This window comes from Bos indicus x Bos taurus, chromosome 10, assembly GCF_003369695.1.
Source record: "Bos indicus x Bos taurus breed Angus x Brahman F1 hybrid chromosome 10, Bos_hybrid_MaternalHap_v2.0, whole genome shotgun sequence".
In the NCBI taxonomy this organism is placed as follows: Eukaryota; Metazoa; Chordata; class Mammalia; order Artiodactyla; family Bovidae; genus Bos; species Bos indicus x Bos taurus.
The window spans coordinates 20,337,981-20,356,102 of NC_040085.1; the positions used below are offsets into that span (position 1 = coordinate 20,337,981).

At 45.3% G+C, this 18,122-nt stretch overlaps 1 long non-coding RNA gene and 6 other non-coding genes across 7 annotated transcripts; all 7 read left to right on the plus strand.

The window, feature by feature from the left end:
- The first annotated feature begins 5,122 nt into the window (after nucleotides 1-5,122).
- TRNAL-UAG lies at nucleotides 5,123-5,204 on the plus strand. Its single transcript has one exon. It is a non-coding gene; the product is annotated as a tRNA-Leu (tRNA).
- Nucleotides 5,205-6,790: 1,586 nt separating this feature from the next.
- On the plus strand, nucleotides 6,791-6,872 carry TRNAL-AAG. Its single transcript has one exon. It is a non-coding gene; the product is annotated as a tRNA-Leu (tRNA).
- Nucleotides 6,873-9,225: 2,353 nt separating this feature from the next.
- On the plus strand, nucleotides 9,226-16,569 carry LOC113900007. The gene is made up of 3 exons (XR_003513046.1): nucleotides 9,226-9,581; nucleotides 9,771-14,736; nucleotides 15,058-16,569. It is a non-coding gene; the product is annotated as an uncharacterized LOC113900007 (long non-coding RNA).
- Nucleotides 10,038-10,127, plus strand: TRNAY-GUA. Its single transcript is given in 2 exon segments — nucleotides 10,038-10,074; nucleotides 10,092-10,127. It is a non-coding gene; the product is annotated as a tRNA-Tyr (tRNA).
- TRNAY-GUA lies at nucleotides 10,707-10,796 on the plus strand. Its single transcript is given in 2 exon segments — nucleotides 10,707-10,743; nucleotides 10,761-10,796. It is a non-coding gene; the product is annotated as a tRNA-Tyr (tRNA).
- On the plus strand, nucleotides 13,479-13,569 carry TRNAY-GUA. The gene is given in 2 exon segments: nucleotides 13,479-13,515; nucleotides 13,534-13,569. It is a non-coding gene; the product is annotated as a tRNA-Tyr (tRNA).
- TRNAY-GUA lies at nucleotides 15,326-15,415 on the plus strand. The gene is given in 2 exon segments: nucleotides 15,326-15,362; nucleotides 15,380-15,415. It is a non-coding gene; the product is annotated as a tRNA-Tyr (tRNA).
- Nucleotides 16,570-18,122: the final 1,553 nt, after the last annotated feature.

The following is an 18,122-nucleotide window of genomic DNA, read 5'->3' on the forward strand; positions in this document are numbered from 1 at the left end:
GGTATGTTGTATGGCAGCCTGAGCTAAGACAAAACACTCAAATGCATTTTACTAAGTGAAAGAAGGCCACAGCACCCCACTCCAGTACTCTTGCCTGGAAAATCCCATGGACGGAGGAGCCTGGTAGGCTGCAGTCCATGGGGTAGCGAAGAGTCGCACACGACTGAGCGACTTCTGATTCACTTTCATGCACTGGAGAAGGCAGTGGCAACCCACTCCAGTGTTCTTGCCTGGAGAATCCCAGGGTGGTGGAGCCTGGTGGGCTGTCGTCTCTGGGGTCGCACAGAGTCGGACACGACTGAAGCGACTTAGCAGCAGCAGCAGCAGCAAGTGAAAGAAGCCCATCTTAAAGGCTACATATTATATGATTCCAACTACATGACGTTCTGAGAAAAAGGCAAAACTATGGACACAACAAAATGATCATTGGTTGCTAAGGGTTGTGGGGAGAGAGGGATGAATAGTCAGAGGACAGAAGACTTTTAGGGCAGTGAAACTGTTCTATTTGATATGGTGGATATATGCCATACATCTGTCAGAAACCATAGAATTTATAACACCAAGAGTGATCCCTAATGTAGAGTTTGGGGGAGAAAGGCTCCATGCAAATGTGTATGGCTGAGTCCCGTCATTGTTCACCTGAAACCATCACAACATTGCTAATCTACTATACCCAATACAAAATAAAGAATTAAAAAAATAGAGTGACCCCAAATGTAAACCATGGCTGGGGGTGACAATGATGTATCAGTGTGATTCATTGCTTGTAACAAATGTACCATCCTACACCACCCTAGTGTAGAATGTTGATGGTGGAGAAGGCTGTGCATGTAGGGGCAGGAGGTATATGGGAACTCTATGTACTTTTTACTCACTTTTGCTGTGGACTTAAAACTTCCCTAAAAATAAATTCTGTTTAAGCTCTCCCACAATAATCTTGAATTTCTATGTATCTAATAACACATCTTCAGAGGTAAGAAACAAAAGTGGACAGAACTGAGAGAAGAAATAGAAATAGAGAAACACACAATCATGACTGGATATTTGAACAAATCTCTCTCAGTAAGAGTTAAACAAGTGGACAAAATATTCAGTGAGATCATTGAAGATTTTATGAGCACAGTAACCAATATGTGGTATTGAGAGGTGACTGGATAGAGTCCTAAAAAAGAAATTTTGAATAAAGTTTACTATGCATATGTCAACTAAAAATTGCCATTTGCCTTCTGCCTCTACAAGGATTAAGTCACTAGCTGCTGCAGTCACTGACCTTCAACACATCCTGAAAGGAGCTCAGGGTGGAGAACAGGAATGAGGCACTCTGTGCTCTAGGAAAAACTGGCAGAACAGGGTATTCAGGTAGTTATTTTCAGGAGAAGATTTTATGAGCTCAAATTCTTGGATCTTCTCACATTTGGAAAAGCACTAAAATCATTAACAGAAACATTTTCTCCTTGTGATTAGCAGTAGGCCTCTGCCAAAATGTGTGCTTGACTGAGCATATCCCCCTTCACTCAAATCATAGAGAATACTGACTTCCCCTATCCCCTGGTGAAGGGAATGGCAACCCACTCCAGTATTCTTGCCTGGAGAACCCCATGGGCAGAGAAGACTGGCGGGTTATAGTCCATGGGATCACAAAGAGTCAGACACAACTGAGAGACTCTACACACCTCACACTTCCCTCCCTCTTCAGAGCAGATAGTTCCTCAGAGCTATCTGAGACACTTTGCTGAGCTATAGTCTCCCTAGATAAAACTTAACTCACAACTCCCACGTTGTACATTTTTTCAGTCCACACAAACTTCAATCACTCTGCTGACAGAATGGAGGACTGTAGGATTCGTGTCCTGGAAGACATTCTTAGGTCTCCATGATTCAAAGCAGAACACAGGTATTTTGCACACCACTGACAAGGGTGTGCACGCCACCTTGTTGAAGCCTGTAAAACTGACGTAATAAAAAATACATTTGGACTTAGAAGATCAAGGTAGTTGAGATTCCCTGCTCTTGGACCAAGATCTTGCAGGTTCATTGTTCATGGACTTCAGACTTTCTAGATTTCAAATCTCGGAGGTTCTTCCACAGATGAGAAAGATCCCTGGTATTGAGTTTCCAGGATGATCTCATTTGATTAATTTGAACATGTGAAGAGCTGTCCATGTGGCCCATTTCTCCTAGTTTTGCCTGTGTACTCACCTGTCATGCCCAGCAAAACAAATACACTTGGCCAGAGACCTCAGAAGATAGCACAATCTGATTTCATTTTTGTGTAGTTCATCTGAGATCTCCAGTGTTTCTAGTCCTGGGCATCCTTGGGTTCACAGTCTATTCATGTCTTACGGGTCATAAAGTGGTCGGTACTGTTCCTTAGTATTGGAAAGACCTTTTCCTTGTCCTTAACAGTTGTCTTTACTATTTTGCCAAGGTTTTCTGCTTTTCCCTCTCATTTATATCTAAGACTTCTCAATCCCCCCCCGCCCCCCCGCCACCATACTGAGCACATATTTCTTCCCTGCACATTGCTTTCAAGACATCTACATATCTTTATATCTAAGGCTTCTCATTTTTTCCCCCACTGCCACCACACTGAGCACACATCTCTTCCCCGCACATTGCTTTTGAGACATCTACAGATCTTTATATCTAAGGCTTCTCATTTTTTTCCCCCACTGCCACCACACTGAGCACACACCTCTTCCCTGCACATTGCTTTAGAGACATATACAGATCTTTATATCTAAGGCTTCTCATTTTTCCCCCACTGCCACCACACTGAGCACCATCTCTTCCCTGCACACTGTTTTCAAGACATCTGCAGATCTTTAACTCCTTTAGTTCACCTTCCTCATTTCTGCTGGAATTCAAAAATTCTACAAAACTGATCTCTGCTGCAATCAATGGTTCTCAAAGCATGGTCCCTGGATCAGTAGCATTTGCATCACCTAAAAACCTGTTAGAAATATAAATTCTTGGGCTCTTGGTCTTCTAAATCAGAAATTCCAAGAGCTGAGTCCAACAATTTATCTTTTTAATAAGCCCTCAGGTGACTGTGATGCCTGCTACATTTGAGAGTCAGTGCTCGAGATGCCCCTCTCCAGTGATGTCTCTCTCCACAGCAGCAGGGAGCTCTGGCCCCAATATGCCTACCTCTTTAACCCTTGAAAATGCATTGTGGTTCATTGACAGAGATCCCACAGAGGATCTGAGTTAGCAGTCTTCCTCCAATCCCTGCTCCCTTCACTTTTACGTTAAAACTTACGGGATTTCAAGAAGAGATCTCTGTCTCTATGCCCAAATTTCCCCTTCGTATAAGGACACCAGCCATATTGGATTAATGCCCACACTAATAACTTCATTTTAACTTGGTTACTTCTGTAAATATCTTGTTTCCAAATAAGGTCACATATTGGGGCACTGGGGATTAGGACTTCTATATAACCTTTTGGAGGGACAAAATTCCACCTACAACAAAGACCACAGAATTTTACAGGAGGCTCTGGGAAAATCCCCTTTATATGTCCAGGGAACCCCCAACACTACCATAGGATTAATTTTCTTTTCTCTTGGGGGAAATTAAGAGACAGTGACAAGTGTCTGTTCTTAAGGAAGTGAGCCAGGTCTGGGTGCTTCTTCCCTAACATAGACTGTATATTTGCAAGAGAGAGGGAGGCACAGAACATGAACATATATAACCTCCCCATTTAAAGCTCTTGGTGGAAATGTGCTCCCCAAATAGCTTATTTAATGGTATTAAATGGAGGGTGTGATCCGATGTCATCAAGGAGCCACAATTTCTACTTTCTTAGAAGGCAGAAAATCGGTCCAAACATCCCCCAATCCCACCACCCAGCCTTTTGCTGTCACCTATTCCCCGACCCCACCACCACCTCCAAGTCTAGGCAGTAATTGTGAAATAATTCTGCTACAGCCACACACTAGCGAAAGAGATAGCAGCATCTGGCCGTTCTGTTATTTCCAATTTGTTGTGAGGAAAAAGCAAGAGTTCCTTTCCGCATAGGGAACACGGAGACTCAAGTGTGTGGACTCTAAACAGATGCTCAAACGTTTGGAAAACTGATGTGTGTGGCTACTCTTCTGTGTGTCAAGAGGAGTGACAGTGTAATGCTAATTTTCTCTCTTTCCGACTCGGTTCTCAGGCTCCTCTCCGTAGGCCTGCAGGCTCGGGGTTCCGGGTAGGATGAGGTGCGGGAGCACGCAGAGTACCAGCCTGGGCTCAGAATCCTGCCTCAGTCCTTGGAGAAGGGCTTCTCTGGCTTCTCCTTCCGCAGTCGCCAGTGGTAATAACCGCTGCATGGCTACAACTGCGCAGGGGAGACAGGACCTCTCTGGGAGACGCAGAAATATATGTTCCAAAGAAAGGGACTGAAGGCTCCCTGGAAGCAGGAACCGATCCCACCTAAAAGACAGCCTTCTCTTGCAACAGGCTGAGTTGGGAAGATTCTGCTTGGGCTGACACTAGGCAGCGGGCATTGATTGGCGTCGGCTTTTTGGGCTCTCGGCCACTAAGAGCAAAGGGAACTATGGGTTTGTTTCGTTTTGTTTTTTGTTTGTTTATTTTAATCCTTTAACGCAGGCCCTATCCATGCCTCCTGGAGACTCAATACTGCTCTCCTAGCTTCAGAATCGAAAAGTATCGAACTCAAAATTTAGCAAAAAATTGAAGTCCAGGCACGCGGAGCTGACAGGGAAAGGCAGCTTTGCTCATTCTTACTCCTCCACCGCCAGTATCCCCAAATGATACGGATACTAATCACTTTTTGTCCAATCAACAAATAGTTTTTGAGCGCTTACTGGACGCAAAGCAGAAGCTCATGTGACCCAACTTCGGGAAGCTGTTTCAGTCCACACTCTAAGAGCTGCGCTTCCGGAGCGATACTTGGCTTTGAAGTTATTTCCCTTTTACTTCCTCGAGTGAGAAAAGCTATTTGGGTTGGGTGGATACAGGTTCGAGTTCTAGTAGAGCAGAGAACTTTCTTAGTGTCCTCTGGTGATATCTAGAATCAAGATTTGGGGTCACAGAGTAGAGGACAACGCTGGGGGGAAAAAAAAGGCAGAAAGGTGTAACTAGCGAGTGTAGGGGGATACCTGATGTGGGTACGGTAGCGTGGCCGAGCGGTCTAAGGCGCTGGATTTAGGCTCCAGTCTCTCTGGAGGCGTGGGTTCGAATCCCACCGCTGCCAAGGTTTTGTTTCTTGATCGTGAATGTTCACGACCCACGTCCTCACTACAGGACCGGATAAGGACTTGCCAAAGGGAAAGCATTTAAGCTGAGGCTTTTTCAAGTTGAGAGAAGAGAGGTGGAGAACCTTGAAATTACCTTGAAAGTGCACGTGCCCCACAACGGGCTGCCCCAGCGAGGGGAGCAGGGAGTGAAGTCAGATGGTCTCATCATTTGCTGCTAAGCCAGCAAACTTCGGGCAGTTGCAGAATGTCCCTGTGCAGTTTCTGCTACTGACTGCCTCTGGGATCCCTATTGTTCCCTACAGGATGATCTCTATTTATCTGCTGCTCTCCTCACTTAAACAGCACCCACTCCCTCACTCACCCTTTCTCTTTCCTTCCCTTCCAGGCAAGGATGGTAAAGTCAGGCCAGTAAAGAAGATGGGTTAAGCTGGAAGAGAATCATCGAGGGAGGCAATTGCTCCTCAGTTTACCATCTGTGCCACCAGGGAAGCCCCATCAGCTCAGGCAAGTGATTTAATTCCAAGGCTTGAGTCACCCAAGGAAGAGTACTCTGACCCTACCTAGCACATAGTGTCCTAGGATGGGTTCACAATCAGAATTTGAGCTCTTTAAGGAACACTCTCACTTTCTGACCCTAGAGGGCAGTGCCTTTCCTGCCCAATATGCAACACTTTTGGTTCCCAAAGGGTGCATTGGGCATGGTTTGGCACCTACTGCACTCAGATTTGAATCCAGGCATCTCCTCTTCCTTAAGCCTTTGAGGAGTCATTGGTTCATTTTAGTAGGTGGAGATGACTGGACTATTGAAGGCAAGCAATAAATTTGTCCATCTGACTTGTTACTCTAGTCAGCTTCTGAAAATGAAGTGAAAGTGTTAGTTGCTCAGTCCTGTCTATTTGAGACCCCATGGACTAGAGCCCACCAGGCTCCTCTGTCCATGGAATTCTCCAGGCAAGTGATAGTTTGGACAGTTCCATATGAATTTTCATATTAATCAGTCAGCTGATTGTTTTCTGGAGAAAAAATATAAGAAGCTTCTTTTCTAAAGAAATAATTCAGCAGAGCCACATGTGTGCATTCTTTGATGTCTCAGCTGGTGGAAATAGGGGGAGTTATAGAATTCTGTTGGCATCTTTAGGTTGTTGGTTAGATTCCAAATAGGCGCTGGAGCATTTGCAACTGCTCTAAAAACGCCATTGGATGTCATGTTCGTTGAAGATTTTCGTAGCTTTAATTAGCAACAGCCTTCGTTTATCTTTGTAAGAGATTTCTGGCAGACTGAGGTAGCCGCAAGGAATAAAACATAGTAACACTGCAGAAGGCCCACAGCCTAGTGTGTGGTACAGATTTAATTCATGCATTACCCATTTATTCATTCACTAAATTCTTCCCCTTCCTGGGTGGAAGATGAAAAATTCAGAGCCAACGAGGCGAGTAAACTTTTGCAATAAGTGTCCGCTGTGCCCTGAACCCCTTGCTCTTGACGTTTGAAGTTAGGACTTCGAGAACACTTTGTATAAAGCAAAATTGAGATGTAAAGAAAGTACTATCAGAAAGAGTAGTGAATTTGTGTCCAGCATCTGGTAGCGTGGCCGAGCGGTCTAAGGCGCTGGATTAAGGCTCCAGTCTCTTCGGGGGCGTGGGTTCGAATCCCACCGCTGCCAAGGAAAGTTTTTGCCAGTTGCAGAAGACTGAGATCTAAAATGAGACAAATATTCCACCTACCGGGTTAGAGGTGAGAGACTGAGCGTGTGGCAGCGAGGTTCAGTTAAAACTAGTCAAATCCGTTTTCTGGCATGAAAGTTTTGCTAATTAGTGACGTTTTGATTAGTCTTCAAAGATGAATTTCACCAAGGGGATAGGGGTCATCGGAAACAAGTTTTAAGACCTTAAAACGGAAGCTTTATGTGCAAACGCAACTCCGGAAGAGGAAGCTGTCACATTCCACAAGGGACTGATAAAAGGATAGGGGAAAGGGGGAGTGGTGTCGCCCCCTTTTTTTCCCCTACATTTTCACAGAGGGAAATTCACAGAGGCTTCGCGGGCAGTGTAAAACCGAAATTCAAGAGGCAACTCTTTTGGCAAAAGTGCAGGGCGTAGCCGTTGGGTCCATACTGTCGTCAGAGTACAGTGGTGACTTTAGAGTCAGTTCCTCAGGTCCTCAGCTCTCCATTGGTCTGTTTGCTCTGGGACGCATCTGCCTTCCCACGCCCAAGCCCCATTTCTGGTCTCCTGATGCAGACTCTGCATCTTTCTCTACCAGGAAGGGAGAAGAACAGGGAGGGTCTGAGGGAGTATGTCTGGAGTGTGACTCAACAAAAAGGCAATGTCCACCGGAGGAGGGAGGTGTTTAAATTCTTGTAGACTTGAATCAAGGATCTTGGACAACTAACTTGGAAAATTAGCTCACTGCCCCTACAGCTTGCTTTCAAAAAGTCCGAAAATGTTTTAACCCAGAATCTGAATGCCTGTTAGACATTTTCACCTCTTGAACTGTGAATACAGTGAACTTTGGATCTTTGCCCACATTTCAGGGGTCCAGGAGAGTGTATGGATGGAATTTGATGTCCATTGCAATCCAGGTTGAATTAAAATGTTACACCTTTCTCAGTGTCTTTGGAGAGGCCCATTTTGCAGGAGAGAGCACCCTTAAGCAAAGGAGAGAGCACCTTCGGGAGGTGGTGAAGGAACAAAGATGGCCCATGTCCTTAAAAGAAACATCAAAAGAAGTTTCCAGTTCCTGGCTGAATTCTCAATATAAGAGTCTGCATATGATTGTTCCTCTTTTGCTTAGAAAACTCACATAACAAAATCGCAATCTTTGTTTAACATAAACATTGCACCCCTGCACTCACCGAGCTGAACTAGAATGAAGAGAAACCCAGAAATGTTCAAATGGTCTCAATTTAAATTCATGACAATGATCTCAAGGGCATCTGCATAATAATCTTACTATTTTTCTCAGTCGCTTCACTGTACCATTCTTAAAGGTTAATCTTTCATTCCTTCTATAATGTCTTTAAAATAGCAATACCTCAGCATCCATTCTCACTCTCAGCTTTCTATTTCACTGAGGAAATGGAAGCATTCACAGGAGAATGTCAGCATGCACGGTACTACAAGGTACCCATCTACAGGCATCTGAGGACTTTTATTCCTCCTGTTACTGTGGATGACCTAGCTAAGATATTAGCTAAGATCATCCGCTCTAACTGCACCCTAGAAGCCATCCTTTACTGCTTACCCAAGAACATTCTTTCTAGTAGCTGTATACATGTAAATGGATATACATGGACAAAATCAATTCATGAATTTTTCAATTAATACTGTTTTCTGTTTGGAGGCGGTTTTATGTAAAAGAAAACTGAGCACGATGTAAAGAAAGTTCTCTATATATGCTCTCACTGCTCCTCTTCCAATATTTTCCCTTCTAATGACAAATTGCATTGGTATAATACATTTTGTTCCATTTGGTGAACCATTGTACCATTTTGTTAATAATTAAATCCAGGCATCATCCTAGCAAAATTTCTTTGTTTGCCATTAAAGATTTCTTCAAACCTGGGAGTAAAACAGACTTGCAATAAAAGTCCAAGAGAGTCTGAGCATGCATAATTATAAACACACCCTGGATAACTATCCTGAACTTTTGGAACTCTTCCTTTATTTTCCCACTGGCTTGTCTCAGCCTGCATTTTAGACAAATGTCTGTTACTCTATACGCTGCTCTCATTGCACCCAGAAAGTGTTAGTTTCATCTGAAAGTGTAATGAGTGGTGAAACTTGGAGAATTAGAAACAAATATACTGCAAATTCTGACATAGAGATATAGAAATAGAGAAAGACAGAAAAAAAATAACAGAGACAAAAAGCAAGAGAAATAGACATAGAAACAAAGAAGAAAACAGTGGGGGGAAAAAAGTTACAGAGAAAGATCAGACCAAGAGGGCTAGACACCCTGAGAGACAGAAAGAAAATGAAAAACAGATACAGCTATATCAGAAGGGGGAAGTTTAAGAGAAAAGCACGAACTTAGGGATCAAAAAGGGATCAGACATACATCTGGTAGTAGGAAGGTGGTGGGGAAAATAAAGAGGGCTGAAGCAAGGGAACTGAAGGGTGCAGGAAGTGGGAGATAGATGCTGGAGAAATAGCTACTGACAAAAATTTCGGGTCTGTGGGCAGAAAAGAAGATCCAAATCCCTAGATTGGCCTCAGCGGGCAGAGCAGAAGAGTACCGACGGGCGTGGTCGTCACCGCGGAACCGAACATCACTTTCTCCATCCCTTCCCAGGAAGCGTCATGAGTGCAAAAAGTCAGACTACGTCTAGGTGAGCAGCGCAGTCCCTGTCTGGAGTGAGTGTTGAGGCGAGGTGAGTACAGAACCTGGGGCGGGAGTTGAGTGGGATGGGGAGAGGCGGTTAGAGGCGGTGATTCTCCTCAAAAAGTCTTCATCGACCCTGCAGGATGCTTTCTTCTGCTCTCTATTCCTCCGCAAGCCCGCCACCAACCAACCCACGCTTCCATTTGGCTGACGCCCCCTTTATCCTCACCTCTTACAGGGTTTCAGACCTAGGATGGCCGGTATCCCACCACTCCGTGTAGAAAGGAGCAGGGGAGAGAAAATGAGTCAACGAGTGACTGTCCAGGCTCAGACATTCTGAAAATAGCCACCTCGGGTGCCTGACAACCACGGAGCTGGCATGTACATCTCTCTTTGACAAGAGAGCTTGCAACTAACCAGAAGCTTGATGTACCCAGGGTCATCCAGTGTGTTGGCCTCTGTCCTTTCTGCAAAAAGGAAGGACCCAGCATGAGCCCATGTGCACCCTTCGATAGCTCAGCTGGTAGAGCGGAGGACTGTAGGTCTACTACATGTGGACATCCTTAGGTCGCTGGTTCGACTCCGGCTCGAAGGAAGTGCCGCACTTGCTTTTTGCCTCATCATAAATGCCACCACCTCCTAGTACCTAGTGCTTCTGCCCTGCAAATTGGCCCCTGCCCGTGCACTACAAGAGTATCTTCATTCTTACTGGACAAAGCCAACAAAGCCCTTCCGGAGTCACTTGTTCCTTCCCCAAATCCAAGGACACATGCCCTTCATCCAAAAGCAACCTGAGTAGACTGCCCCAACTCCTTCAACATCCCAAGTCCTTTAAGCTTTTATTCACGCACCTCTTCCTGGGGAGACAAGTGCCTCCTCTCCCACTACCACTTTGCTCAACGTGGACAGATTCCTGACAAACACATGTCCACACAGGAGCTGCCCACTGAAAGCCCTGGAACCCAACAAGCACATGGGCCATCTCATAGTTCATGGAAAACCAAGGCATTCTTCTTGAAAATCCTCCCACTCAGTTTCCTAGTGGGTGGGATGGAAGGAGGCGCTTAGAGGTGGTGCTCCTTTGAGGAGCAGTGAGGTTCCTGTTCCTTAGTCCCTCTCATTTTTGCAAAAACAAAGGACCCAGTGCTTGTCAGTGGAAAGCATAGATGTGCACCCTTTGATAGCTCAGCTGGTAGAGCAGAGGACTGTAGACCTGATAAATGTGGACATCCTTAGGTCGCTGGTTCGATTCCAGCTCAAAGGAAGTGCCTTAGTTATTTTGCCGCATCATGAGGGCCACTAGTGAAATGTGTCCACTGACATATGCCCCCCGGCCCCAAACACCCCTTTTCTCCTGCCTTAGGAGACTGCCCCAACAAGGCACCCTGTTGACCACCCCCCCCCCCACAAGCCCTTAAAACATTTATTCACCCACCTCTCCCCAGGGACAGCAGCACCTGCTCAGCTACTACCACTTATTCAACATGGATAGACCCAGCCACACAGTACCTGCCCACCACAAGCCCTGGAGCCAGACAAGCACTGGGCCATGAATGGGTCATGGGCAGTGAAGGTGTTCTTCTTGAAAATCCTCCCATTAAATTTCTCTTTCCTACTCGGCCTAATCCTAGGGTGGTCCCTTGCTTCTCTCTTCTGTCTAGCCCAACTGCAATCTCTGTGTGTCCTTGTCCATTTCTCCAACTTTCTCTCTGACTCTCTCTCTTTACCTTTCTCCCTCATTCTCACATTTGTTCTCTCTTTCTGTGTTTCTTTCGAATAATCCATAAATATATAGACATAGGGAGACAGAAAACCTCCATCACTATTCGTTTTATATACTGTGGGACAGGACTGCCACTCTGAGATTTACCAAGCCACTGCCAACTGTACACCTGCATTGAGAGCCACTGGCATTGGCAGCTGCAAAAGACACCAGGGCTCTCAGGATGGGGGAGAAGGCCTGAAGTCGTAATGAAAACTTCAGAGGCCCGATTCAAATCTCCTGTCAGAGAACTAGGCTGAGGCCATGGGAAAACTTGAAATTCCTTGAAATTTCACAGCTTTTCTGGTTGCTACAGGAAGCTTTGGGTTCCTTCTGAAAGACTAATGATTGCTCCTGCTCTGTACAATGGTGGGAAAAACACGTGCACGGATTCTCCTGCTGCTTCTGATGGAAGACGTAGAAATAGAGATGGAGATAAAGATAGAGACAGAGAGAGACCAAGGGTGATTGACTGCAAGGGGAGGGGGAGATAAAGAGAGAGGAGCAGAGTTTGTGAGCAAAAGGAAAGATTTAGAGTTGAGAGAGCCCTGAGAGTAGGAAAAGTGGGGGTGGAGGGGAGAGCAGATAATGGTGGCTGAAGGCAGTGAGCAGAAGGGGCCAGGGTTTGATGGCTGGATGTGTGATCTGGAGGGGTATACCAACTGTCTTCCTTACACAGGCCACTGGTCTGTGCTTTCTGACCAGCTGGCTTACTTAAGGGCTGGGCCCTAAGGCTACTTGGGCTGGGCCTTCCCACCAACCTCCATCCATCCCCACTGAGCCAGGCTGAAGAGGTGGTGGTGGTTGGGGGAGGGTTGTCAAGGCTTGTGGGTGCAGACAGGAAAGCCAAGGTGTGGCCCTTGCTCTTTTCCCTCTGTGGGAGGGAAACTTCTGAAGGTGGGAGATATGTTTGGGAAGCATGGGAAAGAGAACTGTCCATACAACCGTGATGGGCCTCTGACTCTGCAGTCCCGGGGCCCAGCTGCTGGCCTCCCCTGACCCCTAAGCCCACAAACTCCTTTTCAGTTCAGGTTCTGCCTCTGCATTCAGACTGCATTTCCCCACACATTTTCTTCTCCAGATGAGCTGCCCCAGGTCTTCCCATGTCCCACTGCTGACTAAAAGGGGCTGAGCCCAAGGCTGTGGTGTCTCCATGGGGGTGGTGCCACTGCTGTCCCACAGGAGACCTTCAGGAGAAAGGTTTTATTGCTCTGTGGCCACAAAGAGTCCCCAACCTCAAATGTCATCTTCTGCAGAGACCAGCGAGCAGGGACCAAAAGGAGATTCTAGTGCTTTCATTGGATGTGTCCACAGACACCCCTACCTCCTCTCCCTCCCCCTCTCCATGGGAATAGGAGGTTCTCAGGTTTGCGGGAACTAACTTTGATGTTTTGGGGATGTAGCAGGGGCAGGGGAGTACCCATAGCTGGGAGATGGACTGTGATGACTTGCATACTCTAGGGTGAGCCCCAGCACAGTCAAATTCTCCTATTTGGAGCCTCACAGTGAGCAGTAGGGGACCTCCGTGGACATGGCCCTCATCCTCACAGGAGCAGACCTGTGGGTCTTTCGATCAGGGGTGGTGACACAGGCATTGGAGGGCAGGTGACTTGGGTGTGGCTTGCTACACCTCTGTTCTACTTGTGCTGGGTGGGCGACCATGCACTGTTGGGGAGGAGAGCCCACACCAAATAGGATCTGAAAGGTTTTTCAAAGACTCCAGGTGAGGGCAAGAGGTCCAAGTCGGACAGCAGGGTGCTCTGGTTCCTCCCTTCATCTCCTGTGCCTATCCAGGAAGCCCACAGAATCTTGAGCTACTTCAGGGAGCAGTCGCCTCTGCCAAAGGAATCCGGGTCTGTGGGCAAAGGAGGGGAACCAAGGTCCCAGACTGGGCTAGCCCAATCAACATCCTTTCTGCATCACTTCCCAGGAAGCCTCACTGCACGGAAAAGTAAGACTAGATCTAGGTGGGCACCGAGGCCCCTCTCTGAAGTGAGTAACACGTAGAGGAGATACAGAACTAGAAATGGGGGTGGAGAATGAGACAGATGGAAAGGGGGAAGGAGCACCCATGGAGGCCCATACTATTCTTTAAGAAGCAGTGAGGCTCCATTTTCTTCACCGCCTTCATTTCTGCAAAAAGAAAGACCCAGTACTTGTCAGTGGAAGTACTTAGTCGTGCACCCTTCGATAGCTCAGCTGGTAGAGCGGAGGACTGTAGTATTTCATGAATATAGATATCCTTAGGTCGCTGGTTCGATTCCGGCTCGAAGGAAGTGCTTGTGTTTCATTTTTTATCCATCACGAAGACCGCTAGCGCCCTCTACCTCTTCCCTGTATATTGGCCTTGGCCCTTTCATCAGTAGATCACCTCCATTTTCACAGGACAAAGCCCTGCTGAAGCCAATTACCTACCTCTCCTTCCTGAAATCCATGGAAAAATGCCCCTCAGCCTAACAACACCCCTTTGCTCCTGCCTTAGTAGGCTGGTTAGCCACCCCCTCAACCTCCCAAACCCTTTAAACTTTTATTCATGTATCTCTCCCCAGTGAAAGCTGCACTCGCTCTGCCGCTATCACTTACTCAACATGGACAGATCCGTGACAGATAAGTGACCACAGAGGAGCTACCCACCACAAGCCCTGGAGCCCGACAAGCACCCCTGCCATCACATGGGTCAGGGACAACCAAGGCATTCTTCTTGAAAATCCTCCCATTCAATTTCCCTTTCCTACTCTGCCTAGTCCTAGAATGGTCCATAGCTTTTCTCTTCTGTCTAGCCCAACGACTGTCTCTGTGTTTCTCTGTCCATCTCTCTCTTTCCAACTTTCTCTTTCTCTCTCTAGCTCTCTCTCTTCCTCACTCTCCAGAGAGGGAGAGAAGGTTACCAGGTTTGGGGGAACTAGCTTTGATATTTGGGGATATAACAGAATGAGAGTGTGCCCATAGTTGGGAGGTGGACTCTGGTGACTTGGACACTCCAGAGTGAGCCCCACCATGACCCCACTCCTCCTGTCTGGGAACTTACAACGAGCAGTAGGAGACCTTCGAGAACATGGACCTCGTCCTTGCAGGTGAAAACCTGCGGGTATTTGGATCAGGAGTGGCCACACTGGCACTGGAGGCCACACTTGGGTGTGGCTTGCCATACTTCCGTGCCACATGACCTGGGTGGGTGAGTGACCAAGCACTGTCGGGGTGGCAAGCTCGCACCAGACGGGATCTTAAACGTTTGTCAAAGACGCGGAGCAAAGGCAAGAGGTCCAAGCGGGGTGCTCTGGTCCTCCCTTCATCTCCTGTGCCTGTCCAGGAAGCCCACAGAATCTGGAGCTACATCAGGGAGCAGCCGTCTCTTGCCAAAGGAATCCGGGACTGTGGGCAGAGAAGGGGAGCCAAGTCCCCAGACTGGCCGCAGCATGACCAAGCTTCTGGGTACCTAAAGGTGTGGTCTCCCCGCCTAGCCCGACATCCTTTCCCCATCACTTCCCAGGAAGACTCACCGTGAGGAAAAGTGAGCCCAGCTCGTGGTAGCAACAGGGTCAGGTCGAGGTTAAGTGGAGGGGGTGATGACTTCCCAGCACCAGAGGGCAGATATGGGTTTGGGTAAGGGCTGGGGGCGACGCTCAGACACTCCTCGAGGGCCCCTCAGCGGATTCTACCTAGGTGGTAGGATCCTCTGCTTTCCTCCGCAAGCCGGCTCCCACCTCACCCACGCATCCATTTGGGTTTCAGTAACGCCCCCTTCTCCTCACCCTCTTTCCAGTTTTCTGGCCACAGAGGGCTGCTGTCCTGTTCTCTCTGAAGAAAGAGCCCAAGGGAGAGAAAATGAGTCAACAAGTGGCGGCCTGGGCTCAGATTCTGAAAATCGCTTCTCCGGGATGCCTGGCCACCACGGATCCCAGGCGTGTGCACGGCTCTTTGCCAAAGGACTTCCAGCCAACGCAGAGTATGTTGTACCCGGAGCCTCTTAAAGCCTTTTGGCTTTTGCCATTTCTCCAAAAAGGAAGGACCCAGCACGAACGCGTGTGCGCCCTTCGATAGCTCAGCTGGTAGAGCGGAGGACTGTAGATACGAAGCATGTAGACATCCTTAGGTCGCTGGTTCGATTCCGGCTCGAAGGAAGTGCAGCTGGCGATTTTGCTCGGTCGAGAAGGCCGCCGCCACCCCCGGCGCCCAGCTGCGCAAATTTACCCTTGCAGAGCAGGTTAGTATTTGAACTCTTACAGAATAGGGGCAGGAAAGCCCTTCTGGAGCCACCCTCACGGCGACCTGTGGACTGTCGCCAAGGAACACATTTGCTTCTTCTCAAGTCCACAGCTTTCAGCGAAAAACAACAGCCCCTGGTCCCCCAACCATCGCTCCCACTTAAGGGGACAGTGGTCCCTTTAATGTCCCCCAACTCTCAAGCCCTTTTGCTTTTGCATCTTCTGCCTAGCACAGCGCTGTCTTTGATACCCACATTTCTGAATTCGTTTGCTACAATAGTTTTTTAGGGTGGATGGATTCTTTAGGATTTTCTACATATAAAAATCATAAAATCTCCTAGCAGAGAGAGTTTTATTTCTTCCTTTCCAATTTGGATGCATTATATTGTATAGTATGGTATATACTATATATCATTTTGTTTTGTTTCATTTTGTTTTATTCCATTCCATTTTATTTGCCTGAATTCCTTAGCTAGAACTTCCTGTACAATGTTGAATAGTAGTAATGAAAGCGGTTGTTCACTCTTGTTCCTGAATTTAGGGAGAAAGTTTTCAATGTTTCACCACTAAGACTGATATTAGCTGCAGATTTTTCATAGGTGTCCTTTATCATATTGAAGACGTTCCCTTGTATTCCTAGTTCGCTGAGTATTCTCATCAGGAAAGGATATCAAGTTTGTCTAATGCTTTTTCTTTATCAATTGGAATGATCATGTGTTTTCCCCCTCTATTTTGTTAACATGGCATATTATATTCATTTTCATATGTTGAACCACTCTTACATTCTTGGGGTATATCCCAACTGGTGTATAATCTTTTTACTATGCTGCTGGATTAGGTTTACTGGTATTTGGTTGAGGATTTTTCTTTTTGCATTCATGTGGTACAGTGGTGTATCATTTTCTTTTCTTATTTTTTTTTCTTCTAAATTTCATATGAGGCTAGCTAGTACTGGCCTCATAGAAGAAGTTTGGAAGCATTTCCTCCTCTGCCTTTTGCCTTTGAGGATTGGAGTTAATTTTTCTTTAAATGTTTGGTAGAATTCACCAATAAAGCCATCTGATCCTGAATTTTTCTTTGATAGGTTTTCAATTACTGATTTAATTTCTTTATTCACTATAGATCTGTTCAGATTTTCCATTTTTCAAAGAAACTTTTGAGTGAATTTTGATAGTTTGTGTGTTTCTAGAAATGTTTCCATTTCATCTTGGTTATCTAATTTGTTGGCATACAGGTGTTGATAGTATTCTCTTACAGTATTTTTTATTTCTGTAAAGTCAGTAGTAACATCTCCATTTTAATTCCTGATTTCAGTAATCTTATGGGGTTTTTTTCTTTTGTTTTTTCCTTTTCAGTCAAGCTAAAGATTTGTCAGTTTTTTTTTTCATCTTTTCAAAAACCAACTTTTGGTTTTGTTGATTTTGTTTTTTAAAATTATTTTTCATTATCACTGCTCTAATCTTTATTATTCCTTCCATCTGCTTGCTTTGTTTGTGTTTAGTTTGCTCTTCTTTTTTCTTAAAATTTTTCTTCTTAAACATGTTTTTCGACCTTAAGATTGAAGGTTAGGTTATTGATTTGAGATTTTTTTTAAAAATGTGCATTTATAGCTCTAAATTTCCTTCTGAACTTGCTTTTGCTGCATCCTTTAAGTTTTGGTGTGTGTGATTTTGTTTTCACTGATCTCTAAGTATTTTCTAATTTCTCTTGTGTTAGCTAATTTGACGCGTTTGTTGCTCAAAACTATGTGGTTTAAGTTCTTTCTGCTAGTGATTTGTAGTTTCATTACATGGTGATCAGAAAAGACACTTGTATAATTTCAACAGTTTAATTTTATTGTGACTAGTTTCGTGGCCCAAAGTTTAGCTTGGAGAATGTTCCATCTGTATTTCTGAGGGAGGTGTCTTCTGTTGTCACTGGGTGGAATGTTCTCTGTGTGGTCTGTTAGGTCTGCACGGTTAGGTTAGCTTACTGCGTTGAAGTCTTCTATTTTCTTATTTATCTTTTGTCTAGTTGTTTTCTCAATTATTTACACTGGGGTGTTGAAGTCTCCAACTATCATTGTAGGACTGTCCAAATCTTTTTTTCATTTAAAAAATTAGAGGTAGGTTTTTCTTATTAACAAGTTTCTCAAGTTCTTAATATAGCTGGATACTATTTTACCTTTATTAGATATGTGATTTTAATATATATAATTTCCCCAACCTATAACTTGTTTATGTGTTGTCTTAACAGTATTTTTTTTTAAGAAAGAAAACTTGTAATTTTGATGAAGTTCAATTTATCAACTTTTCTTTTATGGACTGTGCTTTTGATTTAGTTTCTATTAAATCTGCCTAAATCAAAGTCACAGAGGTTATATCCTATTTTGTACTTTAAGAAATTAAAATTATTTTAGTTTTACATTTCAGTCCATAAATCTTTTTTTACTTAGTTTTTATATATGGTCTAAGATGTAGATTAAAGTCCATTTTATCATATGAATCTCCAACTGTTCTTTCAATATTTGTTGAAAAGACTATACTTTTTCTGCTGAATTTCCTTTTCTCATTTAAAATCAAGTGGCCATAAACATGTGGGTCTATTTCTGCACCATTCTGTTTCATAGATATTTGTCTGCCTT